Source organism: Balaenoptera ricei, chromosome X (assembly GCF_028023285.1).
Source record: "Balaenoptera ricei isolate mBalRic1 chromosome X, mBalRic1.hap2, whole genome shotgun sequence".
Classification (NCBI taxonomy): domain Eukaryota; kingdom Metazoa; phylum Chordata; class Mammalia; order Artiodactyla; family Balaenopteridae; genus Balaenoptera; species Balaenoptera ricei.
In genome coordinates, this window is record NC_082660.1 from 18,977,104 (window position 1) to 18,995,219 (window position 18,116).

The window sequence follows — 18,116 nt, forward strand, 5'->3', positions numbered from 1 at the left end:
CTCAAGAAACAACAAACATTTCAAATAAACAACCTAACCTTACACCTAAAGGAACTAGAGAAAGAAGAACAAACAAAACCCAAAGTTAGCAGAAGGAAAGAAATCATAAAGATCAGAGTGGAAATAAATAAAATAGAAACAAAGAAAACAATAGCAAAGATCAATAAAACTGAAAGCTGGTGCTTTGAGAAGATAAAATTGATAAGCCATTAGCCAGACTCATCAAGAAAAAGAGGGAGAGGACTCAAATCGATAAAATTAGAAACGAAAAAGGAGAAGTTACAACAGACACCGCAGAAATACAAAGCATCCTAAGAGACTACTACCAGCAACTCTATGCCAATAAAGTGGACAACCTGGAAGAAATGGACAAATTCTTAGAAAGGTATAACCTTCCAAGACTGAACCAGGAAGAAATAGAAAATATGAACAGACCAATCACAAGTAATGAAATTGAAACTGTGATTAAAAATCTTCCAACAAACAAAAGTCCAGGACCAGATGGCTTCACAGGTGAAGTCTATCAAACATTTAGAGAAGCGCTAACACCCATCTTTCTGAAACTCTTCCAAAAAACTGCAGAGGAAGGAACACTCCCAAACTCATTCTATGAGGCCACCATCACCCTGATACCAAAACCAGACAAAGATACTACAAAAAAAGAAAATTACAGACCAATATTGATGAATATAGATGCAAAACTCCTCAACAAAATACTAGCAAACAGAATCCAACAACACATTAAAAGGATCATACACCACGATCAAGTGGGATTTATCCCAGGGATGCAAGGATTCTTCGATATACGCAAATCAATCAATATGATACACCATATTAACAAATTGAAGAATAAAAACCATATGGTCATCTTAATAGATGCAGAAAAAGCTTTTGACAAAATTCAACACCCATTTATAAAAACTCTCCAGAAAGTGGGCATAGAGGGAACCTACCTCAACATAATAAAGGCCATATACGACAAACCCACAGCAAACATCATTCTCAATGGTGAAAAACTGAAAGCATTTCCTCTAAGATCAGGAATGAGACAAGGATGTCCACTCTCATCACTGTTATTCAATATAGTTTTGAAAGTCCTAGCCACGGCAATCAGGGAAGAAAAAGAAATAAAAGGAATACAAATTGGAAAAGAAGAAGTAAAACTGTCACTGTTTGCAGATGACATGATACTATACATAGAGAATTCTAAAATTCCCACCAGAAAACTACTAGAGCTAATCAATGAATTTGGTAAAGTTGCAGGATACAAAATTAATGCACAGAAATCTCTTGCATTCCTATACACTAATGATGAAAAATCTGAAAGAGAATTTAAGGGAACACTCCCATTTACCACTGCAACAAAAAGAATAAAATACCTAGGAATAAACCTACCTAGGGAGACAAAAGACCTGTCTGCAGAAAACTATAAGACACTGATGAAAGAAATTAAAGGTGATACCAGCAGATGGAGAGATATTCCATGTTCTTGGATTGGAAGAATCAATATTGTGAAAATGACTCTACTACCCAAAGCAATCTACAGATTCAGTGCAATCCCTATCAAATTACCAATGGCATTTTTTACGGAACTAGAACAAATCATCTCAAAATTTGTATGGAGACAAATAAGACCCCGAATAGCCAAAGCAGTCTTGAGGGAAACAAACGGAGCTGGAGGAATCAGACTCCCTGACTTCAGACTATACTACAAAGCTACAGTAATCAAGACAATATGGTACTGGCACAAAAACAGAAACAAAAATCAATGGAACAAGATAGAAAGCCCAGAGATAAACCCACGCACCTATGGTCAACTAATCTATGACAAAGGAGGCAAAGATATACAGTGGAGGAAAGACAGCCTCTTCAGTAAGTGGTGCTGGGAAAACTGGACAGCTACATGTAAAAGAATGAAATTAGAATACTCCCTAACACCATACACAAAAATAAACTCAAAATGGATCGAGACCTAAATCTAAGACTGGACACTATCAAACTCTTAGAGGAAAACACAGGAAGAACACTCTTTGACATAAATCACAGCAAGATCTTTTTTGATCCACCTCCTAGAGTAATGGAAATAAAAACAAAACTAAACAAATGGGACCTAATGAAACTTGACAGCTTTTGCACAGCAAAGGAAACCATAAACAAGACGAAAAGACAACCCTCAGAATGGGAGAAAATATTTGCAAACGAATCAACGGACAAAGGATTAGTCTCCAAAATATATAAACAGCTCATTCAGCTCCATATTAAAGAAACAACCCAATCCAAAAATGGGCAGAAGACCTAAATAGACATTTCTCCAAAGAAGACATACAGATGGCCAAGAAGCACATGAAAAGATGCTCAACATCACTAATTATTGGAGAAATGCAAATCAAAACTACAATGAGATATCATCTCACACCGGTCAGAATGGCCATCATCAAAAAATCTAGAAACAATAAATGCTGGAGAGGGTGTGGAGAAAAGGGAACCCTCTTGCACTGTTGGTGGGAATGTAAATTGATACAGCCACTATGGAGAACAATATGGAGGTTCCTTAAAAAGCTAAAAATAGAATTACCATATGACCCAGCAATCCCACTACTGGGCATATACCCTGAGAAAACCATAATTCAAAAAGAGACATGCACCCGAATGTTCATTGCAGCACTATTTACAATAGCCATGTCATGGAAGCAACCTAAATGCCCATCGAATGGATAAAGAAGATGTGGCCCATATATACAATGGAATATTACTCAGCCATAAAAAGGAACGAAATTGAGTCATTTGTTGAGACGTGGATGGATCTAGAGACTGTCATACAGAGTGAAGTAAGTCAGAAAGAGAAAAACAAATATCGTATATTAACGCATGTATGTGGAACCTAGAAAAATGGTATAGATGAACCAGTTTGCAGGGCAGAAGTTGAGACACAGATGAAGAGAACAAACGTATGGACACCAAGGGGGGAAAACTGCGGTGGGGTGGGGATGGTGGTGTGCTGAATTGGGCGATTGGGATTGACATGTATACACTGACGTGTATAAAACTGATGACTGATTAATAATAAAAAAAAAAAAGAGGTAGCTCTTTGTACTGGTCCATCAGAGAAAGACAAAGAGTGATGCATAATTATAAAACAATTTAATTTTTGTTTCCTGCTTATTTTTTCATTTTAATTTTTAATTTTCTTATTTTTTGGCCACACAGCATGGCTCATGGGATCTTAGTTCCCCCACTAGGGGTCGAACCCATGCCCTTGGCAATGAAAGCGTGGAGTCTTCACTACTGGACCACCAGGGAATTCCCTCCTGCTTTTTGCATTTTATTTTGTCCCAGGTGAAAATTGGGGCCCTCTCATGACTTTTGTCTATACTCCTAAATGGTAGAAAGCTCTGTGGTCAGTAATTAAAATGTCCAGTCCAATGTGATGGTCAAACTTTGGAACTGACTTATGAACGAGGCCTTTCCCCACTTCCCCAGCTGTGGCTGGTGGAAAACTAGCAGTTGGGGGAGAACGTTGTGGTCAACTTTTTACTCACATTTGCTTTTACTTCTTTTCCCCTAGTTCACTAAGTAGAGGTCTTGGTCCTCCAGAGTTGGAGTGCAAGGGATTGGGGGAGGGGAGATGAGGGAAGTAGGAAGGGTCTTACTTGATTGGTACTATATGAAACTGGGTTAGTGCTTTCTGGGCCTGACTACAGGTTTTAAGAATTGATTCTTTCTTTCACAGGCACTTTTGTAGTTGATAAGAATTGCTCTCTTTGCTCTGGATCTCTCCCTGTAGTTCCTTTGATGAAGATGAATGCATCTCTTTTCCAGTTAGTTTCTTATTTCTTCTTCAGCCCCTGAGAATCTGGCAGTTCCTACAGCTTCCCTCCACTGAGTTGTATTCATCCCTCCAGGTGCTCCTCTGGAACAGGACATAAGAGGACCTCCGCAGTAGCTCCCTCTAGCGAGGGGCAGTGTCTGGCCCATGAGAAATACATTCTTTTCCCTAATAAACTCTGGCAGTGCTGTCCAGTCCCAAACTTGTCAGCTCCCTCTTCCTCAGCTGTCAGAGAAGTTAGTCAGCTTGTCTCCTGCAACTTAGATTTCCCAGACAACAGTCTAGAGTGTCCCTAATGCTCCAGAGAACACATATGTCGCCATTGCAAGGGTCTCATTAAAGTGTCTCTCTCCTGGGAGGTGAAGTAGGAGGCATCTTTCATCCCTTCTTGCAAGCAGAGAGGAGGGGGTGGGACTCACAGCAGAGCAAAAGCCTGTGCCAGCCTATGTTCTGATTGGTCAGTGCCCAGGCTATACTGTTTGTTAAATTTTTTTTTTTAATTATTACTCTGGATCCAGCTATTCTTGATTTTCAAATGGCTCAGGAACCACAGATGGGAAAATGCAGCCTGCTTGGATTGTGTCTCTAAAACTAAGGAAGGGGAAGAAGTAGGTAATTAATTGGATAATTTAGGGAAAAATGCCTCAGGTATTGGAATTTTCCTGGCAAAGTTTTATCTGAGTCATTCTGCAAAGTGTCAGTATTTGGCACACCTCATATTCCAACAACGTTATGTTGAATAAAATAATACATTATTTTCTTTAAAAAAATAGTCAATAGATATATTTCATTTCCAATAGGAAGAACTCAATTATATTTTAAGCATCTTTCAAGGTCAGACCTAGTAAAAATGTGATATAAATGGAGTTCCTATTTGGCTGGGATAAAGTGGAGATACAGAACCCTTTTTCCTCTGATGAATGAAACTGGTGGTGTTTTTTTTTTTTTCATCAGGTCATCATGCATTAGGAAAGAGATGGATTGCTTACTTCATTGACCATCACTTGCTGTGTTTTAACTTTTTCCCGAATATTTGACTTGGATTATCTTTTTGGTTTATGCGTGTCATAGACTGATTGCAAAATTGGCATCAATTCTTCACCCCTTCCTGTAGTCTTCACAGTTCTTCTTACCAAGGGATGGAGTCTATTTTCTCACCCCCTTGAATATGGGCTGGGCTTGTGTTTACTTTGGCCAGTAGAATATGGTAGAAGTGTCGATGTGCCAGTTCTGAGCCTAGAGACCTTATGTCCTTTCTATTCTCTCTCAGAGCTCTGTCACCATGAGAACAAACTTGGCCAACCTTGCTAGAAGATGAGAGAACACACTGAGGAGAGCTCATTTTTCCCATTCAAAGCCATACTAGACCAGCCTAAAGTCAGCCAACCTCAAAACATGTGGGAGTGTGTAGCCAAAACCAGCAGAGCTACCACCCCAACCCACACCTGACTGCAGAACCACGCAGGAGCTCATCTGAGGCCAGAGGAACCACCCAGATTACCTGTAGTTTTGTGAGCGATAATAGAAATGCTTATTGTTTTAAGTCACTGAGTTTTGGGATGCTTTGTTGCGCGGTGATCGCTAACTCACACTGGCCATTTTTGCCCTCACTTTCCCTCTGTGGTCAGAGAATTCCACACTGTCCAGTTTTACAAGTAAAATTTGCTCTAATGTAAGGTATTTTTAAAAACATGAATTACAAATATCTGATATTAAGACATGGGGAGAGTTCACCTTTGAAAGGGTTTAATATACTAAATATTTCAGGTTTTATCATCTTCACATATTCATTTCTAGTTTTCTCATTAATATCCAAGTTATAAGGATGATTAGCCTTCAGTAAACTGTGTAGTAACATTGGACACATTGTGGAGGATTTAGCTTAAGCAGATATTACATATGCAGCTGGTGTTTCCTAGAGTCTTGGTGATCAAATTACTGAGGACTATATGTGAAGTCTTGTGCTTATTGGCATAAATCCTTATTCCAGATTTTCTCTTCTGAATTGGTATCTTGGGCTCTCCTAAGTCGTGGGAGCCATTTGTGCAATAGCTGAGCTATGGTGGCCTGCTCTTATCTTGATGATTTCTCTCTGCTCTATGGCCAACAGATCTGTATTCAGGGAGTATATAGAGCCATAGTCACCCTGGTGCATATTCTTTATCTTTGCATCTCAGGAGGCTCAAGTTAGCATGGGCTACCTTGGAGAAAACTCCTCCTTTTAACCCCATCCTTTCATGGTTCCCAACAATCTGAAATGGCTTTTTAAAATTGATGTCCGAAAACTTTCTTCTCCCTGTTTAGGCCAGATTTCCCATCTCTCTCTGTTATATTGCAGTCACATATGAGCAAGCTGTTAGCCCCCCAGCTCTGCATAAGTCCAATGTTTGTCACCAAGACCGACATCACTTTGGATGCCACTTGGCTGCATTTTAGACAGCGAGGAGGCAGTTGGGCAAACATCTGTTTTGGGGACAGATGTCTGCACAATCTTAGGTTTTCAGTTCAGAATATACTTAAAAATGTATTTTAAAATGCTTTTATTTTTTATTCGGGAAAGTAGCCTTAACATTTTTAACGCTTTAGTTTAAAAAAGCAATACATGCTCATTATTTAATAGTTATACAATATAGGAAAGGATAAATAAAAGTAAAAATCTGTAATTCTATAGCTGATTTTTTGGGTATATTTCATGTGCATTTATATGGTACTCTGTAAAAAAATAGTTTTCAAGTTTCTACCTTTTCTATAATCTCTCTCTTTTATTACTTAATCATTTAAATTAAATTTGCTAGAGTCAACTTTGTTTTTATCTTTTAAAACCCACATGACTTATTTGAACTTTAACATATAATAGCATTTGATATGTTTTAGTTAGTGCTCAATATAGATAAATTACTTAGGTTCTTAATGTAATATACCTGTGTGGTTGCTTAAAATTGAAAACATTAACTCTCGTTTGCTCCACACTTTGCCTATGTTTCACTGCAGTCACAAACCTGGTTCTCTCTTGAGGGTAAAGATAGAACATATTCACAAGTCCATGTATATTTGTAGAGGAGAAGGAGCAAAGTAGTAGCCAACTCTAAAACAGGTGCTTTGAGAAAGAGCACCTACCTCAGTCAGTATAATTATCATTAGGTGTATTTTATCACAATTTTATTTATTTATTTATTTATTTATTTATTTATTTATTTGGCTGCATTGGGTCTTAGTTGTGGTGCGCGGGCTTCTCTCTAGTTGTGGTACACGGGCTCAGTAGTTGCAGCCTGCGGGCTGTCTAATTGTGGCGAGCGGGCTCTGTAGCCCATGGCACATGGGATCTTAGGTCCCCCACCAGGGATCGAACCTGCGTCCCCTGCATTGGAAGGTGGATTCTTAACTACTGGACCTCCAGGGAAGTCCCTATCACAAATAATGTTAACTTAGTGTCCCTTCCTATTCTCCTTTTTCTTTTCCGTTGCTGTTGACTCTGAAAGGGGCTGGCCACACATCATTAGGCCAGGGAGGAGTGGGAGGATGCCATGCACTGTTCTACGAAAAGTAGCTGATGAAACTAAAACTACTTTTGTTATTTTTAAAAAGTCTAAAAGTAAACAGCTTTATTTAATTTGAACATTGTTTCATTTTGTGCTTTGATATACTAGCAACTCATAGCTGTTCACAACTATTATCTGGCCAACTTCCCTTGGATATAATCCAGGCACCTCAATCCCCACGAATACATCATCACCTCCGGCCAGCAGACTCCTCGTGGAGTGTTTCCTCTCTGGATGAATGGTTCCCTTAGCCAACTCAACGTACAGTCCAGAATGCTAGCGCTCATCCTTTAGTCCTCCACACTCCTCCCTCACTTCCTCATATTTCATTGGTAACCAAGGTCTGTAGATTCTACTTTTGTGCTTCTCTCACAGCTATGCCGTCAGAGCCATCGCCTTTACCGTAGCGCACGCATGTGTCGCTTCTCTGGGAACTGCTGGAAGTGCCTTCTTATCGCTTCTCCTCCTTCTGGTCTCACCATCAGCCTCACTCACCCAACAGCTGCTAAGGAAGACCTCTAACATGTAAGTCTGTTTATGGACACTAACATACAGCTCTAGAATTTGGGATAAAGTCAGATTCCTTTGCTTAGCACAGAAAGGCCTTCATATCTGGCCTGTCTCCCTCTCTGGCCTTATTTCCCACCACTTGCCTGTGGACATCCTTTTGTCCAGTTGTATATTTTCAGTGTCTTCCTAAAAAAAAAGTAGTTTCCCCCCATGTCTTCCCATATACATTTCCCTCTGCCAGATATTTCATTCCTTGTTTTTCCCCCATCCACTTGTCCTTGTCTTTTCTGTTTTTTTTAAATTACATTCTTCAAGCCTCAGCAAAACTATCACTTCTTTCTAAAACCTTTCTCCAACCAAGTCCATGATTTTGATGCTTCTGCACTGTGATTACTGTACCATTTGTATGACTACATCATGTCAGTTAGCACACTGTATTTTAATTGTTTGTTTACATGCCTTTCTATTCCACTAGACTAGTGGGTCTCAAAGTGTGGTCCCCTGACCAACAGCATCAGCTTTGCCTGGGAGTTTGTTAGAAATGCAAATTTTCAGGCCTCACTCCAGATCAGAAACTCTGGGGGTGGAGCCCAGCAACTTGTGTTGGGGGCAAATCATTTACTGTCTTATGATAGGGGAAGACTGGCTGGCCATAGCAGCATGCTAAGAAACATGGCAATTATGGAGAAGATGCATGAATACTGACAAATACTGTCCTCCATGCCAGCTTTTCTTAAAAGTGGCAACATCAAGGAAGTCCAGCATGCCCCAAAGCATCTCAACACTTATATTAATTTGCTGCTGTAACAGATTACCACAAATTTAGCAGCTTAAAACAACAAAGGCTGGGCTTTCCTGGTGATGCAGTGGTTAAGAATCCGCCTGCCAATGCAGGGGACACAGGTTTGAGTCCTGGTCCGGGAAGATCCCACATGCCGCGGAGCAACTAAGCCTGTGCGCCACAACTACTGAGCCTGCGCTCTAGAGCCCGGGAGCCACAACTACTGAGCCTGTGTGCTACAACTACTGAAGCCCGCGCGACTAGAGCCTGTGCTCTGCAACAAGAGAAGCCACCGCAATGAGAAGCCCGCGCACCGCAATGAAGAGTAGCCCCCCCTCGCTGCGACTAGAGAAAGCCCGTGCAGCAACGAAGACCCAACGCAGCCAGAAATAAATAAATAAAATAAATAAATTAAACAACAACAACAAAGACTTATTATCTTACAGTTTGGAAGGCCAGAAGTCTGAAATGGGTCTCACTTGGCTAAAATCAGGGTATTGGCAGGGCTGAGTTCCTTCTGGAGGCTCTAGGGGAGAATCCATTTCCTCATATTTTCTAGATTTCGAAGCTACCTGCATTCCTTGGCTTGCGACCTCTTCCTCCATCTTCAAAGCTAGCAATGGCTGATTGAATCTTTCTCATGATGCCATCTCTCTGCTTCTGATCTTCTGCCTTCCTCTTTCCCACTTAAGGACCTGTGTGATTATATTGGGTTCACCTGGATAATCCAAGCTGATCTTATTTTAAGGTCAGCTGATTAGCCACCTTAATTCCATCTTGCTAAGTAACATAACATATTCAGAGATTCTAGGGATTAGGACCTGGACATTTTGGGGGTGGAGGCGTTATTCTGCCTACCATGACATTTGTTCTTGGCTTCTGGAGATTTAAATAAGATTAATATTGCCTTTTACCTTAATGCACGGGCTCTTTGGAGAAATCTAGGATTTCCTTTTTTCATTGTCATTTCTTGTGAAGAAAGTGGTTTGAACATTCCTTGATGATTTAGAACATTTTATTGAAAAGAGACCCCTCTCCCCATGATTTATAGTTGTAAACGTAAACTATGAACTTAACTCAAGGTTAACCAGGAAAACATGTCCCAGGTGGCAATTAGAGACTGTGAGATCTATGAAAATAAGTGTGTCAATATGTTAAAAATAAATCAGATTCAAATATTTTAAAAAGAGGAATAATGTGTTACAAAATAATATATCTTTGGAGAAGGGGCAGGCAAATGCTTTTTTTTTTTTAAATACATCTTTATTGGAGTATAATTGCTTCACAATATGATGTTAGTTTCTGTTGCACAACAAAGCAAATCAGCCATAGGCATACACATGTCCCCATATCCCCTCCCTCTTGAGCCTCCCTCCCACGCTCCCTATCCCACCCCTCTAGGTCATCGCAAAGCACCGAGCTGATCTCCCTGTGTTATGCTGCTGCTTCCCACTAGCTAACTATTTTACATTCGGTAGTGTATATACGTCGATGCTACTCTCACTTCGCCCCAGCTTCGCCCTCCCACCCCATGTCATCAAGTCCATTCTCTATGTCTACCTCTTTATTCCTGCCCTGCAACTAGGTTCATCAGTACCATTTTTTTTCTTTTTTAGATTCCATATATATGTGTTAGCATACTGTATTTGTTTTTCTCTTTCTGACTTCACTCTGTATGACAGACTCTAGGTCCATCCACTTCACTGCAAATAACTCAATTTCGTTTCTTTTTATGGCTGAGTAATATTCCATTGTGTATATGTGCCACATCTTCTTTGTCCATTCATCTGTCGATGGACACTAGGTTGCTTCGATGTCCTGGCTACTGTAAATAGTGCTGCATTGAACATTGTGGTGCATGTCTCTTTTTGAATTATGGTTTTCTCAGGGTATATGCCCAGTAGTGGGATTGCTGGGTCATATGGTAGTTCTATTTGTAGTTTTTTAAGGAACCTCCATACTGTTCTCCATAGCGGCTGTATCAATTTACATTCCCACCAACAGTGCAAGAGGGCCCTTTTCTCCACACCCTCTCTAGCATTTATTGTTTGTAGATTTTTTGATGATGGCCATTCTGACTGGTATGAGGTGATATCTCCTTGTAGTTTTGATTTGCATTTCTCTAATGACTAGTGATGTTGAGCATCCTTTCATGTGTCTGTTGGCCATCTGTATATCTTCTTTGGAGAAACATCTATTTCGGTCTTCTGCCCATTTTTGGATTGGGTTGTTTGTTTTCTTGATATTGAGCTGCATGAGCTGTTTGTATATTTTGGAGATTAATCCTTTGCCTGTTGTTTCATTTGCAAATATTTTCTCCCATTCTGAGTGATGTCTTTTGTCTTGTTTATAGTTTCCTTTGCTGTGCAAAAGCTTTTAAGTTTAATTAAGTCCCATTTGTTTATTTTTGTTTTTATTTCCGTTACTCTAGGAGTTGGGTCAAAAAAGATCTTGCTGTGGATTATCTCAAAGAGTGTTTTTCCTATGTTTTCCTCTAAAAGTTTTATAGTGTCTGGTCTTACATTTAGGTCTTTAATCCATTTGGAGTTTATTTTTGTGTATGGTGTTAGGGAGTGTTCTAATTTCATTCTTTTACATGTAGCTGTCCAGTTTTCCCAGCACCACTTATTTAGGAGGCTGTCTTTTCTCCATTGCATGTTCTTGCCTCCTTTGTCGTAAATTAGGTGCCCATATGTGTGTGGGTTTATCTCTAGGCATTCTGTCCTGTACCATTGATCTATATTTCTGTTTTCGTGCCAGTACCATACTGTCTTGATTACTGTAGCTTTGTGGTATAGTTTGAAGTCGGGGAGCCTGATTCCTCCAGCTCCGTTTTTCTTTCTCAGGATTGCTTTGGCTGTTCAGGGTCTTTTGTGTTTCCATACAAATTTTAAGATTTTTTTGTTCTAGTTCTGTGAAAAATGCCATTGGTAGTTTGATAGGGATTGCATTGAATCTGTAGATTGCTTTAGGTAGTATAGTCATTTTCACAATATTGATTCTTCCCATGTAAGAACATGGTATATTTCTCCATCTGTTTATGTCATCTTTGATTTCCTTCATCAGTGTTTTATAGTTTTCTGAGTACAAGTCTTTTGCCTCCTTAGGCAGGTTTATTCCTAGGTATTTTATTCTTTTTGTTGCAGTGGTAAATGGGAGTGTTTCCTTAATTTCTCCTTCTGATTTTTCGTTGTTGGTGTATAGGAATGCCAGAGATTTCTGTGCATTAATTTTGTATCCTGCAACCTTACCAAGTTCATTGATTAGTTCTAGTAGTTTTCTGGTGGCATCTTTAGGATTTTCTCTGTATAGTGTCATGTCATCAGCAAATAATGACAGTTTTACTTCTTCTTCTCTGCTTTGGATTCCTTTTATTTCTTTTTCTTCTCTGATTGCCGTGGCTAGGACTTCCAAAGCTATGTTGAATAAGAGTGGCGAGAGTGGACATCCTTGTCTTGTTCCTGATCCTAGTGGAAATGGTTTCAGTTTTTCACCATTGAGTATGATGCTTGCTGTGGGTTTGTCATATATGGCCTTTATTATGTTGAGGTAGGTTCCATCTGTGCCCATTTTCTGGAGAGTTTTTGTCATAAATGGGTGTTGAGTTTTGTCAGTAGCTTTTTCTGCATCTATTGAGATGATCATATGGTTCTTATTCCTTAATTTGTTAATGTGGTGTATCACATTGATTGATTTGCGTATATTGAAGAATCATTGCATCCCTGGGATAAATCCCACTTGATCATGGTGTTTGATCCTTTTAATGTGCTGTTGGATTCTGTTTGCTAGTATTTTATTCAGGATTTTTGCATCTATGTTCATCAGTGATATTGGTTTATAATTTTCTTTTTCTGTGATATCTTTTTCTGGTTTTGGTGTCAGGGTGATGATGGCTTCGTAGAATGAATTTGGGAGTGTTTCTCCCTCTGCAATTTTTTGGAAGAGTTTGAGAAGGATTGGTGTTCGCTCTTCTCTAAGTGTTTGATAGAATTCGCTTGTGAAGCCATTTGGTCCTGGAGTTTTCTTTGTTGGAAGATTTTAAATTATGGTTTCAATTTTATTACTTATGATATGTCTGTTTATATTTTCTAATTCTTCCTGGTTCAGTCTTGGAAAATTGTACCTTTCCAAGAATTTGTCCGTTTTTTCGGGGTTGTCCATTTTAGTGGCATATAGTTGTTTGTAGTAGTCTCTTATAATCCTTTGTATTTCTGCAGTGTCAGTTGTGATTTCTCCTTTCTAATTTTATTGATTTGCATCCTCTCCCGTTTTTCTTGATGAGTCTAGCTAAGGGTTTGTCAATTTTGTTTATCTTCTCAAAGAACCAGCTTTTAGTTTCATTGATCTTTGCTATTGTTTTCTTTGTTTTATTTCATTTAATTCTGCTCTGATCTTTATGATTTCTTTCCTTCTACTGACTTTGGGTTTTCTTTGTTCTTCTTTCTCTAGTTTTTTTAAGTGTAGGGTTAGATTGTTTATTTGAGATTTTTCTTGTTTCTTGAGGTGAGATTGAATTGCTATAAACTTCCCTCTTCGAACTGCTTTTGCTGCATCCCATAGGTTTTGGGTCGTCGTGTTTTCGTTGTCATTTGTTTCCATGTATTTTTTAATTTCTTCTTTGATTTCTTCAGTGATCTCTTGGTTATTTAGCAGCACACTGTTTAGCCTCCATGTATTTGTGTTTTTTACAGTTTTTTTCCTATAATTGATTTCCAGTCTCATAGCGTTGTGGTCAGAAAAGATGCTTGATACGATTTTAATTTTCTTAAATTTTCTCAGGCTTGATTTGTGAACCAAGATGTGATCTATCCTGGAGAATGTTCCATGTGCACTTGAGAAGAAAGTGTATTCTGCCACTTTTGGGTGGAATGTTCTATAAATATCAAGTAGATCTATCTGGTCTATTGTGTCATTTAATGCTTGTGTTTCCTTATTTATTTTCTGTTCGGATGATCTGTCCATTGTTGTAAGTGGGGTGTTAAAGTCCCCTATTATTATCGTGTTACTGTCGATTTCTCTTTTCATGGTTGTTAGCATTTGCCTTATGTATTGAGGTGCTCCTATGTTGGGTGCATAAATATTTATAATTGTTATATCTTCTTCTTGGGTTGATCCCTTGTTCATTATGTAGTGTCCCTCCTTATCTCTTATAAAAGGCTTTATTTTAAAGTCTATTTTATCTGATATGAGTATTGCTACTCCAGCTTTCTTTTGATTTCCATATGCATGGAATATCTTTTTCCATCCCTTCACTTTCAGTCTGTATGTGTCGCTAGGTCTGAAGTGGGTTTCTTGTAGACAGCATATACATGAGTCTTGTTTTTGTATCCATTCAGCCAGTCTGGGTCTTTTGGTTGGGGCATTTAATCCATTTACATTCAAGGTTATTATCGAAATGTATGTTCCTCTTACCATTTTCTTAATTGTTTTGGGTTTGTTTTTGTAGGTCTTTTCCTTCTCTTGTGTTTCCTGCCTAGAGAAGCTCCTTTAGCATTTGTTGTAAAGCTGGTTCGGTGGTGCTGAATTCTCTTAACTTTTGCTTGTCTGTAAAGATTTTAATTTATCCGTTGAATCTGAATGAGATCCTTGCTGGGTAGAGTAATCTTGGTTGTAGGTTTTTCTCTTTTATCATTTTAAGTATATGCTGCCACTCTTTTCTGGCCTGCAGAGTTTACACTCAAAAATCAGCTGATAACCTTACGGGGATTCCTTTGTATGTTATTTGTTGTTGTTCCCTTGCTGCTTTTAATATTTTTCTTTGAATTTAATTTTTGTTAGTTTGATTAATATGTGTCTTGGTGTGTTTTTCCTACGGTTTATCCTGTATGGGACTCTCTGTGCTTCCTGGACTTGGGTGACTATTTCCTTTCCCATGTTAGGGAAGTTTTCCACTATAATCTTTTCAAATATTTTCTCAGACCCTTTCTTTTTCTCTTCTTCTTCTGGGACCCCTATAATTCGAATGTTGGTGCGTTTAGTGTTGTCCCAGAGGTCTCTGAGATTGTCTTCAATTCTTTTCATTCTTTTTTCTTTATTCTGCTCTTTGGCAGTTATTTCCACCATTTTGTCTTCCAGCTCACTTATTCGTTCTTCTGCCTCCGTTATTCTGTTATTGATTCGTTCTAGTGTATTTTTCATTTCAGTTATTGTGTTGTTCATCTCTGTTTGTTTGTTCTTTAGTTCTTCTAGATGTTTGTTAAACATTCCTTGTATTTTCTCAATCCATGCTTCCATTCTGAGAGTCTGGATCATCTTTACTATCATTACTCTGAATTCATTTTCAGGTAGATTGCCTATTTCCTCTTCATTTATTTGGTCTTGTAGGTTTTTACCTTGCTCCTTCATCTGTGACATAATTCTTTTATGTCTCATTTTTTTTTTTTTTTTTAGTGGCATTGTGTTCCTGTTTTACTGGTTGTGTGGCCTGAGGATTCCAACACTGGAGTTTGTTGTAGGCTCTTGGGTAAAGCTGGGTCTTGGTGCTGAGATGAGGAACTCTGAGACTTCACTCCGATGAATATTCCCTGGGGTCTGAGGTTCTCTGTTAGTCCAGTGGTTTGGACTCGGAGCTCCCACCACAGGAGCTTCCGCCCGACCCCGGGCTCGCCAATCAAGATCCCGCAAACTGCGTGGGGCAGCAAAAAAAAAGGACAATAACAAAGTAAAAAATAAAATTAGACTAGGAAACTAACAGATAGGTTAGAAAGAATGTAAAAATAAAAATATAGATGAATCAACAACCGGAAGGTACATCAGTACCACAATAGTAAAAAAGAGGAGGGAAAAGAAAAAAAAAAGGGCGGTGGGGGAGGGGAGGCCTTGGCTGTGGAGAGCGGGGGCCTAAGCAAGGGCGAGGTTTGGGTGGTGGGCGGGGCCAGTGCTCAGGACCCACAGGGCTGGAAAAGGCCCTGGGGCTTTGGGTGGGTGGGGCTTAGGCTCAAGGAACAGAAGGGGCCCAGGTGTGCCCCCCACCCCTGGTCTCAGGGGCAGGGGACCTCACCTGGGAGCCCAGCAGGCTTCCTGGGCTTGAATGGGCGGGGCAAATGCCCTCCTGTCCTCTCCTGCTCCTCGGTCTGGGGTCTGGGAGAGCCGGTCCCGCCTGCCTCTCCTGATCTGGGCCTCCAGCCTATGCCTCCAGGACCAATGCGGGTGGTGGGGGGGGGAAGGGGGGGCCTTGGAGGGCAGGGGACCAGCCTGGGAGCTCAGCAGGCTCCCGGTGCCTGAGTGGATGGGGCAGTCACCCTCTGCTCCTCTACTGCTCCTCCTGCAGGGCCCCTCCCACCTGCCACTCCTGATCTCCCCGGCCTCCCTCCTATACCCCCAGGACTCATGCGGCCTGGGGCTTTGGAGGTCGGGGAACCGGCTTGGGAGCTCAGTGAGCTCCCTAGCTCAAGTGGGCCAGGTGATAGCCCTCCGCTCCTCTCCCGCTCTTCCTGGAGCATCCCTCCCACCTGCCTCTCCTGATCTCCCTGGCCTCAGGGGCCCCGATCTTGTCTGGCCTCCACTTTTCCTCCCCCCTCGGTCCCCCTACGTCCTACTGGTTCACTCTGGGGTTCCTCCCTTCTCCTTGGGGGTCACAGTTCCCCACCAGCGGCCAGCAGGCGCCCTAGTTTGGCAAATGCTTTTTAAAATTTTTCTTAAGACCTGGTTTTAAATCAAACTTTCAAGTCTTTTTCTTTTCCTGCCTGAAGATAGGTCTACAGAACCCCTGCAGACACAATTGTAGGATGCTTTGTCTTGCAGGCACTTGGCAGAGGGTATTATAGAACTCATTTATACTGCAGAATAGTTATAACCTTCATGTCTTTCACTTGGACAGATCTGTGCACTAGCAAATAACGATGGAAACGGAGCAGTAGAAATGTATTTGATGAAGGCTGTGAATTTTAAATATTGAACTTTGATAAGTTACTATTTGGAAAGTGAGAATACTTTTCAAATGCAATATGTATCACCTCTGACATAAGGGCGGGACCAGTCTGACATGGACCAGTTTGGACCAGCATTGGGCAGTACAGAAATGTATTTGTGGACAATGCACCAGTAACATGGTGATAGAGGAAGTGAATTGCAGAAGCAGATGGGAAGTGTTTTCATCCGTTTCCTTGTGAGAAAGGATTGGTAGTTAAACCAGAATCCCTCTGAACCTCTCTGTGACTATTCACACCCAATAGCTGTAGTTGCTTGTTTATAGGATACGATTAACTGTTAACCAAGCTGAGTTTATCCTGTATTGTGAATTCAGTACTTAATTTTTAAAATCTTTACAAATCCTGAATTGAAAGCCACCCCCCCCCCAATATTGTTATGAGAACAATGTGTACTAGGTAGGACCCACCTGACATTTCTAGTCACCGCCTTACATGAAAATGGAAAGACCTGGGAAACAGCACCTTGAGCCATTGAAATCGTCCAGAGCAAAATTTCCCTCAGTTTAAGTATGGTGGCGGTAGCAAGGATTGTGATTCTTTAGCCAATGAAAGAGAAGTTGTGAGAAATTACCTGGGCAATCTAAGTATAAAACCACCAATTTTTTGCTCATGTGTGTTTTATTTTAGGACAATATGTTGTTTTGTTATGATCTTGGATAACCTTTTGGCTTGGCTTCGCATTTATTGTTAGAACCACACACAACCACCCAGACCATTATAATTGCAGACATTTAGGAGCCATGGTTATGGATTCACTCTGGAAGTGGAATGCGTCTGTAGTAACGCACCCAACAACTACCTGGCCACCTAAGAGGTGTTACCTTGAATTATACCCTTGGGACTCCCGGTTATTCAGGAACATAGATCAGGAGAGCAGTGTAGGAGGACACTGATAGTCAACATTCCTTAGTCCTTTAATAAAGGGAATTTGTAGGATGTGTTGTCTTTTTAGAGACCAGCTTTCATCCCCTTTGTTCATGACTGGGCCTTAGAGAAGTTCACACTTTTAAGAAATGACGTTGTTCCCTCCCAGGCTCCAAATGGAAACTTTTCAAGGCCATATTTGCTATGAGGGATATTTATCATGGAAGTTAAGTAACTTACACTTTAATTCAAGTGTCCTCTGGGCATTGAGAATAGGTTTTTTTCTCCAGGAGGCCCGGGCAGGTTCCTGTTTTAAAGAAATTGAAAAGAAATATATTGCTTTCAGCAGCCCCAAAATCAATACAGTTTCAAATATAGATGGGACCAAGTTTCTTGTGCTTCTTATATGGGCTGAAGGATGGTGCTGACATGAAGTCCTTTGTGATCATAATACATAGACGGAAGCCATTGTGCTGTGGGGAATGAATGATTGTGGCACATCTCTCGCCATTCCAGATTCAGGTGATCAGCCCTTGTACACACCACGGTAATGATGGCCTCCCATCCATCCATCTTTAGAAACTTCCCCACAGAATATATTTAGGACCAGACCATTTAAACATCAAAACGTATTCCTTTCTCTTTACCTTTAGAAAAACAAAATA